The sequence below is a fragment of the Manis javanica genome, chromosome 6, assembly GCF_040802235.1.
Source record: "Manis javanica isolate MJ-LG chromosome 6, MJ_LKY, whole genome shotgun sequence".
NCBI classification, from domain to species: domain Eukaryota; kingdom Metazoa; phylum Chordata; class Mammalia; order Pholidota; family Manidae; genus Manis; species Manis javanica.
In genome coordinates, this window is record NC_133161.1 from 45030826 (window position 1) to 45051280 (window position 20455).

A 20455-nucleotide genomic window follows, 5' to 3' on the forward strand; every position below is an offset into this window, starting at 1 on the left:
TGCTTTGGGCAGGATGGTCATATTTATGAGTATGGGATAGATTTCCATTTTTTGGTGTCTAAATTCTTTAATTTCTCTCATGAGTGTATAAGTTTTCAGTGTATAGGTCTTTCACCTCCTTGGTTAGATTTATTCCCAGGTATTTTATTCTTTTTGATGCAATTGTAAATGGAATTTTTTTCCTGACTTCTCTGCTAGTTCATTGTTAGTATATATGAATGCAACAGATTTCTGTGTATTAATTTTATATGCTGCAACTTTGCTGAATCTAGTTATTAGTTTTGATAGTTTTTTGATGGTGTCTTTAGGGTTTTCTATGTATAATAGCATGTAATCTGCAAATAGTGACAGTTTAACTTCTTCCTTACCAATCTGGATGCCTTTTATCTCTTTGTGTTGTCTGATTGCTGTGGCTAGGCTTTACCACATTCCCCATTTGCTGTCTATGACCCTGCACCAAACCTTCTAGAAGGGACTTGGTGGAAAACTAGGCTTTTCTCTGGGTTTATCCTTCCTCCTTACACTTCATGACAACAGGCCCCTTCATTGAGAGGGCCACTTCTGGACCCCATTTAACAAGACCAGAGCTTTACATTTAATATGAATTTAGGCACACTGGTGATTTCAAGTGGAGCTATGAGATCTATAACAAATACCAGGCAGGCAGGACTTAAATGGAAGAAACCATAGGTTTTGGTGTCAGAACTGAGATCAGACCCCTATTTTGTTCCTTAATTGTGTGACCCTCACCAAGATATTTAACCTTTCCAACTCTGTGCCCTCTGTGGTAAAATAGTTCTAGTAATTCCTTCATTTCAGAGTGGTTTTGAGTATTTGATGAGATAATTGATGTAAAGTGGTGAGCACATCATCTGCTTCCAGGAAGTGGTGATCGTGATGATCATGATTCTGAAGGCTACTTGGGTTCAGGTGCTGCTTGCTGTCTCTTAGCTGTGTGGCTTGGGATAAGGTATTTAACCCCCATAAGCCTCAGTTTTTCTGTCTGTGAAATGGGGGTAACTACCTATCTGGAGGGATTGGTCAGAGGTTTAGTGAAATGAACTGATGCTGTGTCTGATCTGGTAGACCTGAAATAGTAATTGCAAACACATAGATTTACTACATGCAATGCTGGTGCCAGACTTTAGAGTTTTGTTTTGTTTTGCTTATTTGATCTTCCCAACACCATATGCAGTAGTTATCATTCCCCCATTTTACAGATGAGACAGCTGAGACTCAAGGAGATTAAATAACTAACCGCAAATAAGATAATATGTACCGTCCCAGGATTGGAAGCAGAGTCCCATGTGGCCACTGAACCAGAGCTCAGTCTGGGCCCCTCTGTGTCTCCCCAAGCCCACCTCTGGTGATTCCCCAGCAGAGATGCTTCTGCTCTTTGTGGAGCTGAATTTCTGGACATAAGGCTCCAGCTTCCAAAGAACTGCCTGCTTATGAGGTGAAAGCAGAACATCTCCCCACTCCCCTCACCCTTCCTCAGATTTGCAACTTTTAAACCTCAACTGTTGCCTACCATTGGGTAAGGTAGGGATGTGGGAATGCTGATACTGGTATTGACTGACATTGTTAGAGTGGCTTATGATGTTTATTTTGAGATAAATGATATCTCAGTGTACTGAGATTGTTAACCTAGGGGTAATAAAACATGTCTTCCTGCAGGCAGGCGTGCAGGATCTTTGGGGAGACAGAAACCAGCCCCAGGATGGGGCTTGGGTGGACATGGAAGTGCTTAAACATCCCATCCAAAGTGCAGTGGCCTGTTCCAGGTACACTACCTTTTTTATTTTATTTTATTTTTTCTGGCAATATCTTGTAATGTTTATTACAGCAAAATATCACGTTGTATACTTTAAAGATACAAAATTTTTTTCAACCATGCCTCAGTAAAGTTGGGGAAGAAAAACCCTCAATAGCTAAAAAATTAAAAATAAAAATGTGCATACTCCTTGACTCACCATTCTACTTCCTCCTAGTTACATATCTTAGAAAAAGTCAATCTCAAGTATCCAAGGAGAGATTTTTCAAGACCTTTCAGTGCTGTATATTATATATATATATATATTTTTTGAGAGGGCATCTCTCATATTTATTGATCAAATGGTTGTTACCAACAATAAAATTCTGTATAGGGGGGTCAATGTTCAATGCACAATCATTAATCCACCCCCAGCCTAATTCTTATCAGTCTCCAATCTTCTGAAGCATAACGAACAAGTTCTTACATGGTGAACAAATTCTTACATAGTGAATAAGTTCTTACATGGTGAACAGTACAAGGGCAGTCATCACAAAAACTTTCGGTTTTGATCGCTCATTATAAACTATAAACAATCAGGTCAAATATGAATATTCATTTGATTTTTATACTTGGTTTATATGTGAATCCCACATTTCTCCCTTTATTATTATTATTATTATTATTATTATTATTATTATTATTATTTAATAAAATGCTGAAGCGGTAGGTAGATGCAAGATAAAGGTAGAAAACATAGTTTAGTGTTGTAAGAGAGCAAATGCAGATGATCAGGTGTGTGCCTGTAGACTATGTGTTAATCCAAGCTAGACAAGGGCAATAAAACATCCACGGATGCAGAAGATTTCTCTCAAAACGGGGGGGGGGGGGTGAGGTTCTAAGCCTCACCTCTGTTGATCCCCAATTTCTCACCTGATGGCCCCCCTGCGACTGTGCCTGTCTTAGGTTGTTCCTCCCTTGAGGAATCTTACCCGTCTCTGGCTAACCAGTCATCTTCTGGGGCCATACAAGGAAATGTAAAGTTGGTAAGTGAGAGAGAAGCAATATTGTTTGAAAAGGTTAGCTTTTTACTTCTTTGCAGATTTATGCCCTGTGGCTTCTATGCCCAGCATTTGTCTTGAGGTATCTTTACCACTCGGAGGAGTGATGATACTCGGTGAATTCAATATGAGGCACGAATTCTGCTTAAGGGTTGTAATTAGGAAGGAAGAAGAAAAGCTATAGAGGTAGCAGACAGAAGAAAACATGGGAAGATTGATTATTTCTTTGACATATCTTCTTGTAGAGTAACTTAAGCATGTATAGGTTTTAAACTACTAATTAAATTGCGCACACACATTAACATAATAGGAATACAGTTACATAACCAAAGCAGATCTATAATTACCAGCCATCTCCAGTGAAGCCAAGAAAAGCAGTTAGGCACCCTAGGCATTTGTGAAAATTTGTCTATGATATAATGGATATTGTCCAACTGTACTTGAACAGTCTGAGAGAAATCAGACAAATTAAAACAACCCATTCCTGGGAACTGTTCACATCCCATATGTTCTTTTAACAGTAGATAGTCTGTAGTTGTAAGATTTTGGAGCGCTACAACTTGCACTTCTCCTAATTCTTGGTTTGAGTTCCAACAGTATAGATCCAGTCAAATTTGTTGTTTTACTGTATGCACAGGCCAGCTTAGATATCTCCTTCTTCATTCCAATGGCAAGTCCAGGAACAGGTGGGATGAATGCAGCTACAACTGCAGCATCGCCTGGATCTTTGTTGAGGTTTTTTGATGATCATCTTCTGGTATGACTCTTCCAGAGAGTGCTGATGTTGAAAGTTCTTCTTCATATCGTATCTTAGTTCATTTTCTGGGTAGCCAAATTAGGCTTTGATCCTCTGTATAAACATAAACAGACCCTTTGCCCACACTTTGATATGCCCTTTATACCATTGTGTAGAACTCATTGGAGGTCACCACACAGGAACTGCTTTTTTTTTAAGAGAAAGGAATATTATCAGAAAAAGTGTACCTCCATAGCTGGTCATCTGACACCCTTTAAGTGATCAAAATTAAGGATATTTAAAGCATGCATTAATCATTGATTTACAGTTAGTTTTATCCTATCAAGGAGTAATCCACCTTCTCTTTCTTTCTTTTTTTTTTTTGTTATCTTTAATCTACACTTACATGTAGAATATTATGTTTCTTAGGCTCTCCCCTATACCAGGTTCCCCCTGTAAACCCCTTTGCAGTCACTGTCCATCCGCATAGCAAAATGTTGTAGAATCACTACTTGTCTTCTCTGTGTTGTACAGCCCTCCCCTTTCTCCCACCCCCCCTATGCATGCTAATCTTAATACCCCTCTTCTTCTTCCACCCCTGTATCCCTCCCTACCCACCCATCCTCCCCAGTCCCTTTCCTTTGGTACCTGTAAGTCCATTCTTGGGTTCTGTGATTCTGCTGCTGTTTTGTTCCTTCAGTTTTTCCTTTGTTCTTATACGCCACAGATGAATGAAATCATTTGGTATTTCTCTTTCTCCGCTAGGCTTATTTCACTGAGTATAATACCCTCCAGGTCCATCCATGTTGCTGCAAATGGTAGGATTTGCCCTCTTCTTATGGCTGAGTAGTATTCCATTGTGTATATGTACCACATCTTCTTTATCCATTCATCTACCGATGGACATTTAGGTTGCTTTCAATTCTTGGCTATTGTAAATAGTGCTGCGATAAACATAGGGGTGCATCTGTCTTTCTCAAACTTGATTGCTGCGTTCTTAAGGTAAATTCCTAGAAATGGAATTCCTGGGTCAAATGGTAAGTCTGTTTTGAGCATTTTGATGAACCTCCATACTGCATTCCACAAAGGTTGAACTAATTTACATTCCCACCAGCAGTGTAGGAGGGTTCCCCTTTCTCCACAGCCTCGCCAACATTTGTTGTTGTTTGTCTTTTGGATGGCAGCCATCCTTACTGCTGTGAGGAGATACCTCGTTGTAGTTTTAATTTGCATTTCTCTGATAATTAGTGATGTGGAGCATCTTTTCATGTGTCTGTTGGCCATCTGTATTTCTTTTTTGGAGAACTGTATGTTCAGTTCCTCTGCCCATTTTTTAATTGGATTATTTGATTTTTGTTTGTGAGGTGTGTGAGCTCTTTATATATTTTGGACGTCAAGCCTTTATCGGATCTGTCATTTACAAATATATACTCCCATACTGTAGGGTTCCTTTTTGTTCTATTGATGGTGTCTTTTGCTGTACAGAAGCTTTTCAGCTTAATATAGTCCCACTTGTTCATTTTTGCTGTTGTTTTCCTTGCTCGGGGAGATAGGTTCAAGAAGAGGTCACTCATGTTTATGTCTAAGGTTTTTGCCTATGTTTTTTTCCATGAGTTTAATGGTTTCATGACTTACATTCAGGTCTTAGATCCATTTTGAATTTACTTTTGTATATGGGGTTAGACAATGGTCCAGTTTCATTCTCCTACATGTAGCTGTCCAGCTTTGCTAGCACCATCTGTTGAAGAGACTGTCATTTTGCCATTGTATGTCCATGGCTCCTTTATCAAATATTAATTGACCGTATATGTTTGGGTTAATGTCTGGAGTCTCCAGTCTGTTCCACTGGTCTGTGGCTCTGTTCTTGTGCCAGTACCAAATTGTCTTGATTACTATGGCTTTATAGTAGAGCTTGAAGTTGGGGAGTGAGATCCCCCCTACTTTATTCTTCTTTCTCAGGATTGCTTTGGCTATTCGGGGTCTTTGGTGTTTCCATATGAATTTTTGAATTATTTGTTCCAGTTCATTGAAGAATGTTGCTGGTAATTTGATAGGGATTGCATCAAATCTGTATATTGCTTTGGGCAGGATGGCCATTTTGACAATATTAATTCTTCCTAGCCACGAGCATGGGATGAGTTTCCATCTGTTAGTGTCCCCTTTAATTTCTCTTAAGAGTGACTTGTAGTTTTCAGAGTATAGGTCATTCACTTCTTTAGTTAGATTTATTCCTAGGTATTTTATTCTTTTTGATGCAATTGTGAATGGAATTGTTTTCCTGATTTCTCTTTCTATTGGTTCATTGTTAGTGTATAGGAAAGCCACAGACTTCTGTGTGTTAATTTTGTATCCTGCAACTTTGCTGTATTCTGATATCAGTTCTAGTAGTTTTGGGGTGGAGTCTTTAGGGTTTTTTATGTACAATATCATGTCATCTGCAAATAGTGACAGTTTAACTTCTTCTTTACCAATGTGGATTCCTTGTGTTTCTTTGTTTTGTCTGATAGCCATGGCTAGGACCTCCAGTACTATGTTAAATAGCAGTGGGGAGAGTGGGCATCCCTGTCTAGTTCCCGATCTCAGAGGAAAAGCTTTCAGCTTCTCACTGTTCAGTATAATGTTGGCTGTGGGTTTATGATATATGGCCTTTATTATGTTGAGGTATTTGCCCTCTATTCCCATTTTGCTGAGAGTTTTTATCTTGAATGGATGTTGAATTTTGTCAAATGCTTTCTCAGCATCTATGGAGATGATCACGTGGTTTTTGTCTTTCTTCTTGTTGATGTGGTGGATGATGTTGATGGATTTTCGAATGTGGTACCATCCTTGCATCCCTGGGATGAATCCCACTTGGTCATGGTGTATGATCCTTTTGATATACTCTTGAATTCGGTTTCCTAATATTTTGTTGAGTATTTTTGCATCTACATTCACCAGGGATATTGGTCTGTAATTTTCTTTTTTGGTTTCGGAGTATTCCCTCCTCTTCTATTTTTTGGAAAACTTTAAGGAGAATGGGTATTATGTCTTCTGTGTGTCTGACAGAATTCCAAGGTAAATCCGTCTGGCATGGGTACTTTGTTCTTGGGTAGTTTTTTGATTACTGTTTCAATTTCTTTGCTCATAATTGGTTTGTTAACTTCTGTGTTTCTTCCTTGATCAGTCTTGGAAGGTTGTATTTTTCTAGGAAGTTGTCCATTTTTTCTAGGTTTTCCAGCTTATTGGCATATAGGTTTTCATAGTAGTCTTTAATAATTCTTTCTATATCTGTGGAGTCTGTCGTGATTTTTCCGTTCTCATTTCTGATTCTGTTGATTTGTGTTGATTCTCTTTTTCTCTTAATAAGTTTGGCTAGAGGCTTATCTATTTTGTTTATTTTCTCAAAGAACCAGCTCTTGGTTTCATTGATTTTTGCTATTGTTTTATTCTTCTCAATTTTGTTTATTTCTTCTCTGATCTTTATTATGTCCCTCCTTCTGCTCACTTTAGGCCTCATTTGTTCTTCTTTTTCCCAATTTCGATAATTGTGATGTTAGACTATTCATTTGGGATTGTTCTTCCTTCTTCAAGTGTGCGTGGATTGCTATATACTTTCCTCTTAGGACTGCTTTCGCTGTGTCCAACAGAAGTTGGGGCTTTGTGTTGTTGTTGTCATTTGTCTCTATATATTCCTTGATCTCTATTTTAATTTGTTCTTTGATCCATTGATTATTTAGGAGCATGTTGTTAAGCCTCCATGTGTTTGTGAGCATTTTTTTCTTTGTAGAATTTATTTCTACTTTTATACCTTTGTGGTCTGAAAAATTGGTTGGTAGAATTTCAATATTTTGGATTTTGCTGAGGCTCTTTTTGTGGGCTAGTATGTGGTCTATTCTGGAGAATGTTCCATGTGTACTTGAGAAGAATGTATATCCTGTTGCTTTTGGATGTAGAGTTCTATAGATGTCTATTAGGTCCATCTGCTCTACTGTGTTGTTCAGTGCTTCTGTGTCCTTACTTCTTTCTGCCCAGTGGATCTATCCTTTGGGGTGAGTGGTGTGTTGAATTCTCCTAAAATGAATGCATTGCAGTCTATTTCTCCCTTTAGTTCTGTTAGTATTTGTTTCACATAAGCTGATGCTCCTGTGTTGGTTGCATATATATTTAGAATGGTTATAACCTCTTGTTGGACTGAGCCCTTTATCATTATGTAGTGTCCTTCTTTATCTCTTGTTACTTTCTTTGTTTTGAAGTCTATTTTGTCTGATATTAGTACTGCAACCCCTGCTTTCTTCTCACCGTTGTTTGCCTGAAATATGTTTTCCCATCCCTTGACTTTTAGTCTGTACATGTCTTTGGGTTTGAGGTGAGTTTCTTGTAAGCAGCATATAGATGGGTCTTGCTTTTTTATCTATTCTATTACTCTGTGTCTTTTGATTGGTGCATTCAGTCCATTTACATTTAGGGTGACTATTGAAAGATATATACTTATTGCCATTGCAGGCTTTAAATTCGTGGTTACCAAAGGTTCAAGGTTAGCCTCTTTAGTATCTTACCGCCTAACTTAGCTCGCTTATTCAGCTGTTATATACACTGTCTGGAGATTCTTTTCTTCTCTCCCTTCTTATTCCTCCTCCTCCATTCTTCATATGTTGGGTGTTTTATTCTGTGCTCTTTCTAGGAGTGCTGCCATCTAGAGCAGTCCCTGTAAGATGCCCTGTAGAGGTGGTTTGTGGGAAGCAAATTCCCTCAGCTTTTGCTTGTCTGGGAATTGTTTAATCCCGCCATCATATTTAAATGATAGTCGTGCTAGATACAGTATCCTTGGTTCAAGGCCCTTCTGTTTCATTGGATTAAATATATCACGCCATTCTCTTCTGGCCTGTAGGGTTTCTGTCAAGAAGTCTGATGGCAGCCTGATGGGTTTTCCTTTATAGGTGACCTTTTCCTCTCTAGCTGCCTTTAAAACTCTTCCTTGTCCTTGATCTTTGCCATTTTAATTGTTATGTGTCTTGGTGTTGTCCTCCTTGGATCCTTTCTGTTGGGGGTTCTGTGTATTTCCGTGGTCTGTTCGATTATTTCCTCCCCCAGTTCGGGGAAGTTTTCAGCAATTATTTCTTCCAAGATACTTTCCGTCCCTTTTCCTCTCTCTTCCTCTTCTGGTACCCCTATAATACGGATATTGTTCCTTTTGGATTGGTCACACAGTTCTCTTAATATTGTTTCATTCCTGGAGATCCTTTTATCTCTCTCTATGTCAGCTTCTATGCGTTCCTGTTCTCTGGTTTCAGTTCCATCAATGGCCTCTTGCATCTTATCCGTTGTGCTTATAAATCCTTGCAGAGTTTGTTTCATTTCTGTGATCTCCTTTCTGGCATCTGTGATCTCCCTCCGGACTTCATCCCATTTCTCTTGCATATTTCTCTGCATCTCTGTCAGCATGTTTATGATTTTTATTTTGAATTCTTTGTCAGGAGGACTGGTTAGGTCTGTCTCCTTCTCTGGTGTCTCTGTGATCTTGGTTTGCCTGTAATTTTGTCTTTTCATGGTGATAGGAATAGTTTGCAGAGCTGGGACTAGTGATGGCTGGAAGAACTTCCCTTTTTGTTGGTTTGTGGCCTTCCTCTCCTGGGAGAATAGCGACCTCTAGTGGCTTGTGCTGGGTAGCTGCACACAGACAGGGCTTCTGATTCCTGCCTGGCTGCTATGGAGTTTATCTCCGCTGTGGCTGTGGGCGTGGCCTGGCTTGGGCTGCTGCTCCAAAGTGGTGGAGTTGCCTTGGAGGGGGAGCGGCCGGGAGGCTATTTATCTCCGTAAGGGGCCTCCGTGCTCCCTGCAGCCTAGGGGATTAGAGTGCCCAGAGATCCCCAGATTCCCTACCTCTGGACTAAGTGTCCCGCCCTGCCCCTTTAAGGCTTCCAAAAAGCACCTGCCAAAACAAAACAACGACCATTAAAAAAAAAAACATGGCTGCTCGTTTTTCTTTATTGTCCGGCGCCAGCCTCGGGCACCCGCTCACCAGACTTGCTGCCCTGTTTCCCTAGTATTGGGGTCCCTGTCCCTTTAAGACTTCCAAAAAGCACTTGCCTCAACAAAGCAACAACAACAACAACAACAACAAATAGAAAAGATGGCCGCTCGCTTTTGTTTTGTCCTCCGGTGCTGGCCTCTGGTACCCGCTCCCTGTTCTTGCTGCCCTGTTTCACTAGTAGCCAGGGCCCCGCGCATGCACTGTGTCTGCGCTCTGGTCTGGATGGCTGGGACTGTATGTTCAGCAGTCCTGCCCTCCCTCTCCCTCCTGCTCTGACTCCTCTCCTCACGCCGGGAGCTGGGCGGAGGGGCGCTCGGGACCCGCCATGCCGGGGTTTGTATCTTACCCCCTTTGCGAGGTGCTGAGTTCTAGGAGGTGTGGATGTGGTCTGGATGTTGTCCTATGTCCTCTGGTCTTTATTCTAGGAAGAGTTGTCTTTGTTATATTTTCATAGATATATGTGGTTTTGGGAGGAGATTTCCGCTGATCTCACGCCGCCATCTTGGCTCTGCCTCGAGGTACACTACCTTTTAAAAAACTCCAAATATGTTGTGCACTAAGGTTTGTGCATTCTGGTGTAAATACCTCAGTGACAAATAAAACATTCCTTACTCAGCTTCCCAGTGCTTTACACCTCATAGTGTTTGCCTCATTTGGAGCTCCGGCAATCTTTTAAGAGGCCTTGACCAGTTGAACAAGGGCCCAGATGAGCAAATTCTCCACTGAGTGAGTTATGGATGCTTTAGCATTTCCAGAAATGAGGCGACCATTATTTTCCCAGCTTTCCCATGGGTGTGAAGCGGTTTGCTGGCTTCCCAGCCTGGTGTTGAAGGCTGTTAGAAAGCTGTTTGTAGCTCCTGGTTCCTCCTGGCTCACTGGGGCTTCAACTCACCAACACATTAATTCAACAAATACTATCAGAAGACCTTGCTTGTGCCAGGAGTCTGCTAATGGGGTACAGCAATGAGTGAGAGACCCAGCACCTGACCAAATGGTGTTTACAAGCTCCTGGAGGAGGAAAGGGTATAAACACACAAATAACTATATAGTTTGTGGTAAGTACATGTGGAAACTACAGTGTATCATGACTCAGAAGAGCTGTACTAGGATTAGGGGCGTCTGGGATTTACCTTTCTAAGAAGAGCCTTTTCAGCTAGGATTTGGGGATGAATAGGAGTTAGAGCAGAAGTGGGAATGACTTAGTTGTGTTGAGGAGGATGCAGAGGGAGTGAAAAGGGGAACCAAGCTCAGACCAAGCAGAGCCTCCTAGTCTGGGAAGGATTTAGAATTTTTTTCTAAAAGGCAGTGGGAGGCCTTGAGATTCCCCCCACCTTTTCTCTGTTAGGGGAGATAATTCAAGGGAAGATAATTAATAACCCTTATTATTGTTTTAAACCCTGTCTTAATGTGTGAGACATTTCTGGATGAAGGAACTGAAGCTCAGAACAAAGCAAAAGATGGCAGAACCAGGATGCAGGGCCCGGTCTGCCTGGCCACAGTACAGGCCTGTGGTTTTCTGGGGCAGACATGTGGGTCTCCTAGGCACCGGCATCCTTCAGCAGGAGCCCCCGTGGGTGGAGGATGGTAGAATTCCAAGGAGTCCTTCCTGGCCCCTTGGAAACAGGAACAAAAGGCCCCAGAGAGCATGGGCAGGTTGGGAACACGGGTGTCAGAGTGTCAGGATCTGCAGCTACAAAATGCTGGGCACCCCCCCTGGCCAAGAGAAGGAGCATTGAATGGTATTTCATCCTAGTTTGTTCTCCCTCTGGCTTTAGCCCAGAAGCCCTGCACAAGGTCTTTCCCAGCCCTGTTCATCTCCTGGGGAATTTGCATACACTTAAAAAGCATAGGGTTTGGAGAAAAGAGATTCTTCCTTTGGAGCTTTCAGGTCACAGAAAAAGCCTCCAAATTGCCAGGGGCCTCACCACAGCATGCTGGCTGGCTCTGGGGTGTCTGCATTATCTCCATTCTCTTGGGTAGTTGTCATGAGGTCACAGAGTGAGAGATGACAGCCAGGTGTATATTGGCAGGCCGAGTGGGCCTGCTTCCTAAGAGGGGCGTGGGCTCTGGAGTGGCCCAGGCCCGCGTGTCGCCTCTCAGGAGAACTTGGTATCTTCTCAGCGCCTGTCAGGGTCACCCCACGCACATCCCAGAAACCCTCCCTCGGAGCCTCGGAGTCGATTTGTGTCCCAGACAGTTGCTGACTGGATACCCATTCAGCTAGGGTGAACAAAAGTCTTCAGCTCCGTGTTTTGGCCGGCAGTTCGCAGAGTGTTTATTTATTCAAGCCCCTAAGGTGCCTGACATGCTCTGTTCTAGCGGAATGCTTTCATCTGAGAAGCCCCAGACATCTTCTGTGTTGGTCCTAAATGCCATCTCCAGATGTCCCTGGGCTTCCAGACCTGCCACTTCTCCAGCACTTTCTTTCACATGTGCTCTTAAACCCACTTACAGAGCTCCAGATACGGGTGTCTGGCTCACCTGGGTTTCTGTTGTCTTCCTTTGTTCAAATATTCTTATTCACTGGCCCCAGTGGGCGTTTTTGGAATTTGGCTTTTCAAAGCCTAACACCAGGAAAATATTAATCAACCATTGCACATCAACCCCATAGGGCATGGGTGGGGAGGCATTGTCACAAAGAACTGGTGCTTATGTACCAAGAGAATGTACAGACAATGCTCTGGAAATTGAGAGCTGGGCTCTGGTTAAACTTTTTAAGGCAGCAACTAATATAAATGACTTAGAGCAGTAGAAAATATTAGTGTCTGAAAATCTGAATTTATCCTCTAATTAACTAAGCAAGTGACATTCCCTAAGTGAGTCTGTGAGCTCTGGAAATCACATGTTCTTCAGTGAGCATTAATGCAGCACCTGGTATAAGCAGTGCACTGTGCCACAATCATTCATTCCACAGTTTTGATCTGGCATCCACTCTGAACTGGAGATACTGTGACTAATCAGATGTACACCATCCCTCATAGTCAATGCTGGTCTCAAAGGCGAACCAACCAGAAGTCCTGGCCCAGACTGCCCGTCCTTAACCATGATCAGTGCTTACAGCATGACCGGTGCTGTTCTGAATACCGTATGTTAATATAACTCACTGGATGCTCACAGCCATCGTTGGAGGAAAGTGCTGTTGTTATCTGCACTTTATAGATAAGAACACTGAAGCACAGAGGGTGGAGTTGTTTGTCCAGCTCACACGGCTGGTGATTGGAACCAGGCAGTCTGGTTTTAGAGTCTTGGCCCTTCGCTGTCACATTCAGTCACTGAAGGGAGAATCTGGGAAAAGGAAAAAGTAAAAGCACCAAGTCCTCTCAGAGAGGAGGGGATAAATGCCACGGGAGTTCCAAGCAGGCAGGAGGGGCTGAGGGGAGGAGCCCTTTCCCCATTCGGACAGACAGACAGACAGAAGATGTCAGACCCTGCTGGGGAATGGGGTGAGGCCATCTGGTTGCTGAGGGACTACTCTAGCTGGACATAAACAAAAGAAGCATTTGCCTCTGTGCTGGTGAGATCTGGGTTCTGCTTTGGTTGATCCAGACAAGTCTCTGCCCTGCCCCCTCAGTTTCCTCATCTCTAAAATGAGAGCTTTGGACAACCTTCTGTTCCACTCCTGAAGTCCATGGATCCAGCAGGGAGGGGAGGGATGACTCTGTGTGCATTGTGAACAGGGTTCCTTGACCAGAAGATGACGCTTGGCTCTGAAGGATGCGGAGTTGGACACTGGCTTCCCAGACGGCCCTGGGCGGCTGTAAGAGGACACCTGTGTCCCCACGGGCTGCCCCGCACTCACCCTGGCTGGCTCAGCAGTCCTGCCTTTGTAGGCAGTGTGGCAGGGTCTGTACCTGGAGTTCAAACCAAATGGTGCTTTCGCAAGAAAGACAGAAAAGGAGATAGAGAGATGGAGGGAGGGAGGGAAGGGGCAAAGAGAGGGAGAGAGAGAGGAAATACTGAGAATAACTTCTGCATCTGCTTTTAAATTCTAAGGGATTAACTACTTTCAGAAGCTTAATGAGCATTAATGAATTTAAAAGCCTTAAATAATAATTGCAGCCCCATGCATCTGCCAAGTTTTCTTCATAGGGGCTGTCAGTACTTTTCTGGTGTGGCAGGGGAAATACAGGACTGAGAACAAAACCAAACCCCATGAGAAGTAGGGTTCTCTGCAGATGCATTAAAGAGTGGTAGCTTGTGTTTGTCTAGTTTCTAAGGCCTGGAAGCATAATGGAGCTCTTGTTTTTGTGGATTGTGCACCAGGGAAAGTGGGACCCAGTCTGGGTTAACCCATTTTGTTCTCTGCACAACTCTGTCGATATTATATGAAAATGTGCTTGGCATTAACTTCCTGTTCTGTTGCTGTTGGGGTTAATCCACCCACTTCATTTTTATGCATCCTAAAGAAGGGTGGAGCCGTGCTGAGCACATGGTCTTTATCCCTGAATATTCAAGTGGATCCTGTTAATAAACGCAGTGTAATTATCATCATTGTTGTAACACTGGCCTGAAGAGGCTGCAGATCAAGCCCAAATTGTGCATGACAGGGTGCAGCTTTGCCAGAGATGGTATTTGCTGGTTAAACCTTAGTGACAGGATGTGCTTTTAACAGAAAGGGAGAAAGAATCTAAAATGGTTTCTGTGGTAATGACAGCCATTTGGGTGAGGAACAGATTGGATGGGAAAGTGTAAGGTTCCTTTGGCATTATTCATCAAAACAAAAACATGCCTGGGGTCAGACCCAGAGGGCAGTACTGTGTTAAAGTGTCCACAGGCTTGGGTTGCATGGACGGAAGGGGGCAAGGCAAGACACAGGACTTGGGAAGTTGGGTCATTGTGCCCATTTCTTCAATATGGTATTGCTTGGGGTCCTAAGGTCAAAAAAACTCTACTTGAAAATAAGTTTTGCTGACTCTTTGGCTCTCTACTATTTTAGTGGGGATTGATTTTTCACTTTAGTTTCCTTATTTCAAGCCAGGCTAAGTAACAATTCCATGAGTTGATAGACTCCTGTTTATTTATTTTGAAGGCAAAATAAAACTTCTCACCATCAGCTGGACTGTGATATTTCACCAGACCAGGAAAAGCATTTCATTTATTTACATGTGCACAGAAAGAATCATAACATCCCATCTGAGTGTGGTTTTAAGGAGCCATCATTCATTTGAACGGGGACTGCACCATTGTTGTAGGGGCCTGGGTGCTTTGAGGTCAAAGTCAGGGTTCCTTAGGATAAGATGATTGCTACAAAGTTTTCGTTGACCTGCCTCAAGAGGTCGTCAGAGTCTTGATGATTAAACAAAGCATATACGAATCCCGGTGTCCGCCTTCCCTGTCCAGAAGTCATCTCTGTTCTCACAGTGTTTTGTCTTCGAGATATTTTTCTTTGCATTTATGCTTGTAGATGTTTACTTGTAGAAAATAGGCTTTGTGTGTAGGGCTGGCAATATGGGCAAGTTATATAAATGTTGTTATACTTTATCTTCAACTTGCATTTTTGTGACAATATGTCTCAAAGCTCTTTCTCTGTCAGTACATGCAGCTCCATCACGTTCGTTTTTACCGCTGATCGTGGCTCCTACCTGATGACAGAGGTGACAGTGGTAGCCTGGGCTGGAAGGCTGTGGTTCTGGTGTGGGCCAAGAAGCTGGGTGGAGCGAGGTGAAGAACCTGGAGCCACAACAAGTGGATGCAGCCACCGAAGTACAAGTCAGGAATATGCATGGCTTGCGTATATGCCTTTTTTTCTTTTTAATAAGTTAGTATTTTCTATCATAGGTTACTGCTAAGTCAGAGGTGGGCAGGGAATGAATGATGCTTTAACTTTTATCCAACAAATAGTCCGTTTCATAGTCTCTTAAAAAAATACATAGTAGTTTATCTTTCTCACAAGTGATCCTTTAATGTTGGGAGTTGCTGTCCTATAGAAATTGCTATCTTGTGAAGGAGGAGAGTCAAGCACCCTCGGCCAGACTCCGAGTAGTTCCTGCTCTGCCCCCAGCCAGCTGCCTGGTCTTGGGTAACTCACTTCACCCCTCTTGGCCTCAGTTTCCTAACAATGTGCTGAATGCTTTTTTTGTCCGAAAGTATGGCAGCCATTAGGCTGGGCTAGGTTGTGCTGCATTAACAGCTAATTCTAAAGGTTTGAGTCTTGCTCACACTCTGTGCCCGTTACCACCTAGCAGGAGGCTGTCACTGTCACTATTTGTGCACCCTGGCAGGCAGAGCAGCCACCACCTTGAATGTTGCTGCTCATAGCACCAGAGGAAAAAGAGAGCTGCACACTGATCAACTATGCCCTGAGGCCGAAAGCTTCCTGCCTGCCCGGGCCAATTCATTCCACTTCTGTTTGCATTTTATGAGTCAAAGCAAGTGACTTCAAGGGGGTAGGCGGGTGTAATTCATCTGCTACCTAGGAGTAGAATCCCAACGTTTAAGGAGCAACATGCCTCTATCAGTGTGTTGTTTTCGTGGAAGGGATAGGAAAGTAGGTGAGAACTGTCCTAGGGGTCAATAAATTCATATCCCATAAGCTAATCCTGTCTCTTTATAAAATCACTTTTTCCTATGGCTGGAGAGCAGCAGCCTGTTTTGGATCTGACTTTCTTGAGAAATGAACAGAACTTGGTGGGGTGCAGGTGGGAAGGGTGGCAGGATGGGAGCAGAGGCTGGCAGCCCTGGCCGGACTCCACAGTGTCTGGGCGCCCTTGAAGCTGGCCTTGGTTTTGCTTGTGTTTGGTTTGTTTCCAGCCTCTGCGGAAAGTGAGGGCAGCAGAAATGCTTGTCTCATGGCCTGACTTCATAGAGCTCACCACTTAGAGAAAACCTCTCGGCTGCAACTCTAAGATAGCATCTGCTGCATTGTTAAAGAATGTTTAAAGGAACAGGATGAAGATCTGTTAGGAATTTAACTGCCAGTATTGCAACACCAGTTTGTGGAAAGCTGTGTCATTTGTTTTGAAATATATAGGTAAAGAGTAAACGGTGATTCCCAACGATTGGGCATCTGAGGAAAGTGAAATCATGAAGCCAGTGTGAGTAATGAGAAATGACTGTCTTGAGGTTTCTGTTCTGGACCCAGCCTGTCAGCTGGGATTGAGGCCAAGTTCTGCCTGCTTCTCCTAGGAGTTGGCATTCATATTTACACTGTGGGAGGAGAAGCCTGGACTCACGCTCTTCTGGACGATTCACACAGAACAAAGCGGCTGCTGAATTGATGTGTTTGCTAGTGTCTCAGGGCACAGGGGCCTGCTGACATGGTCTCCGCTCATAGGGGTTTAGTATGAGGGTACACAGCACAAGGCCTGGCATCCCTGGGTGGCTGTGGACACTCAGCAATGGGCAGCTGTGAGCCACCACTCAGGTGCTGGGGATGACTGGGATTCGGCGTCTCGAGTATCTCAATTCAAACTCCCTAGGAGGTGGGCTCTAACCACTTCTCCTTGCCACCTTCCACTGCAGGGGGCTCTGGTGGAGCCCAAGGAGGCCTCGGAGCTACAGACTGCCCAGGAGCTCTCCATTCATTCCCACTCCACATGCACACCACACTTGTAGTCCCTTGTTCTGTTTGCCTGCCCTGCCGGCTTATAAATATTGTGATTTGAGTAAGACACTTAACCTCTGTGTGCCTCAGTTTCCTCATTTGTAAATTGGTAGTAACAATGACCTCTGCCACCTAAGGATTGAGCGAGGTAATAGAGATGAAATGAGGTGATAATCCCTGAGTATTTACTGTATGCCAGCCCTGGACCGAGCACTTTGTGAATATTAGCTCAGTCCTTACATCAACACTCTGAGGCAAGGATCCTCACTAGAGGAAACTGAGGCACAGAGAGGATGGCTAACTTGCTAGTGGAGGGTGGAGGCAGGCTTTGAAGTCAGCCCCTCAGCCTGGCTGGCTCCAGAGACCATGTCAACTCTGTTATTGTGTCCCACAGGGTGAGTAGAAAGAATTAGTTGGATGCTGAGCCTCCAGTGAAGCACTTGCTCAATATTAGTGATGATCATTCTGTGCCCTAATGGGGCCCCCACACAGCAGGGCTTGACACAGAGGAGGAAGAAGGATGCGTGAGGCCAGGGCATCCTGGAGTCTTTCTAGCCAGCAGCCTCTGGCCTGCCGCCTGCAGCTCTCCCTCAGTCCCACTGCTGATAGCATGTTGTCAGGGGCTGGCAGCTGACCGAGGTGCCCAGCTTGCTGTAGTGATTCAGATAGGCAGGCCAGGCCGAGGGAGGTGCTACCATTGGGTACCACCTTTGATCCTCTGTTTGGCATAGGGAATGTCTCAGGTATGAGGTGTTAAAAGAGCAAAGAGTATGGGTGGCTCTTACTCTATGTAAATAAAAACCAGGTTAGCAAAGGATCTGTCAGAAACCAGCTTCTGCAGCTAAAAAGAGGGTCTTGATGGTTACAAAGAAATCCAAGGTAACGGTAAAGGTGTAGTAAATACATGCAGTGTGATGCCAGACCTGCATCATGACCCGATGGGTTTGTAGGTTTTTCTGCGTATATTTTTACTTTTGATTTCCATCTTAATTCCACAGTGGTCAGAGATAAATTCTGAACGATTTCAGTCTTTTAAAATATGTTAAGAACTTGCTTTATGGTTCACAGTGTGTTTGGTTTTGACAAGCATTCTATGTCACTTAAAATGCTGGGCATTTGTTGCTGTTGGGTACAGTGTTCTCTAGAGGTCAGTTAAGAGACCTGTGAAGTGTTCTGTTGAGATTCTCCATATTCTGTTTTGGGTTTGTTTGTTTGGTCTATTCTTTCAGTTATCTTGAGAAGTGCATTAAAGTCACCCATTGCAATTGTGGATTTGTCTATTTCTCCTTTTAGGTTTCTCAGTTTATTTCTTTATATATTTTGAAAATATGTTACTAGGTGCATACAAATTAAAATTTTTATAACATTCTTCAGAATCGATCATTTTATCATTCTGAAATATTTCTCTATTGCTAATAACATTTATTTCCTTAAATTCCACTTTGGTGATGATACACCTAGTATTTCTTTTCTCACTTCCAGGAAATAAACAAATGAATTAAAACTCTGTCCTTAAGGTGTGTCTCTTTAAGCTGTATGTAGTTTTTTTCTATCAAGAATGCCAATATGTTTTATAATTGGTATATTTAGTCCATTTATATGTAATTGAATTACTAATGTATTTGGATTGTATTTATATCTGTTGTCTATTTTTGTCTCACTTGTTTTATGTACCTCTTTCTCTCCTTGCTTTTAGAATTGTATATTATTCCATTTTTTCCTTCTATTGACTTGTATTCTTTCACTATTTTTTAGTGGTAATCTTAGAGATTAAAAGTTGAGTCCTTGAATTATCACAAATATATACAAAGTAATATTTTTGCCTATTACTAGAAAATGCTTTGACCTTAAGACACTTTAACTCCATTGACTCCATTCTTTCTTTTGTGTTATTGCCATCATACTTGTTAGTTCTACATATATTTTGGACCCTACAAAATATTAATGTTTTGTTCAGTCAGTACACATTTATATTTACCCACATGTTAAAACTTTCTGTTGCTCTCATTTTCTTTCTTTTTTTTTTTTTTTTTGTCTTGGAATAATTTTTGTTCTACCTGAAAAACTCTGTTTAGTATTAATTTTAGTGCAGCTAGCTGGCAACAGTCCCTCAATTTTTATTTATTTGGAAATGTATTTTGCCTTTATTTTTTAAAGACTTCATTAAAGTATTTCATACAATAACATTTACAGATTTTAAGTGTACAGTTGATGACTTTTGACAAATCATGTGTATATACATACACACACCCATGTGTGAGATAAAGCACTCCAATCAAGATAACATTTCTGTCTCCCTAGACATTTCCCTTATCCCTCTATGCGATTTCTCCCTATGCCCATCCTCCTGCCCCAGGAAACCAATGCTCTGATTCTAGATCAGATTTCTAGAATCATATGTACTCATTTGAGTCTGATTTCTCTTGCTTAGCATAATATCTGTGATACTCATTTGCGTTGTATTAGAATTTCATTCATATTGTTGAATAATGCTGTGCTGTGTGAGTACCCCAATTTGCTGAACAGTTCACCTGTGCTTGGCTGTGGGAGCCACAAGCTACTCTACCATAGTTAGAAGTAGAAGCCTCTTGTTTAAAATGAAAAACAAAAAAACACAAAACTGTCAGAAACCCTGAATCTTTTCAGAAAGCAGATTTCTGTAATGGGAAACTGCTAAATTCAAACTTCTCACAAGCTCTTTATACCTACTGTCAAAGGGGTTTCCAGAAGGTTTCCACCTATGTGTATATTTCTACCCCTGGTGTATGAGAGTCCCTGTTTCATTGTATTATCAATAGCACTTCTGTATCTTTTTTATCTTTGTAAGCATGGAAAGATGAAAATTTATATCTAATAGTTGAAAAGAATTTTACCTGCAACTATAAACCAGTAGGTCCAATGCTTATTTTCTTTCTGAGTTCCAGAATCATCAGTGACCTCCCTCCTTTAACCATCTGTCTCATTGACTTTCTGAGAAACTATTCTGAAAGCCAATTCAGGGTCACTGCTGCATCAGTATTTCTGATGGAAGTGTGTGTGTGTGTCAGTGTGTCAGTGTCAGTGTCAGATGCCTTCCCACCCTGGCTCCCAGTGATGGCCCCCGAGCTGCGCCACCCACTACGGTTGTCACTGGCCACATACAGTCGCTAAGCACTTGAAGTGTAGTTGGTCCAAATTGAGATGTACTGGAAGTATGAAAGACACATCAGATTTCAAAGCCTTAGTATATGAAAAAAAACGAATATAAAATATTTCACTAATTCTGTATTGATTACATAGTGAAATAATATATTGAATATATTGGGTTAAGCAAAATATATTAAAATTGGTTTCGCTTGTTTTTACTTTATTA

At 42.3% G+C, this 20455-nt stretch overlaps 1 protein-coding gene across 12 annotated transcripts in view; it reads left to right on the top strand.

The window, feature by feature from the left end:
* Positions 1 to 20455, top strand: part of NOD1 (nucleotide binding oligomerization domain containing 1) — a 56291-nt gene that overhangs the window by 4485 nt on the left and 31351 nt on the right. For 9 of the 12 annotated variants that reach the window (XM_073238645.1, XM_037027382.2, XM_037027391.2 and 6 more), the window contains exon 2: positions 1678 to 1784. The exons of the other annotated variants lie outside the window; for them this stretch is intronic. The gene's annotated coding sequence lies outside the window, so the exon portion shown is untranslated. The remainder of the gene's footprint in view (positions 1 to 1677; positions 1785 to 20455) is intronic. 12 annotated transcript variants of the gene reach the window in all.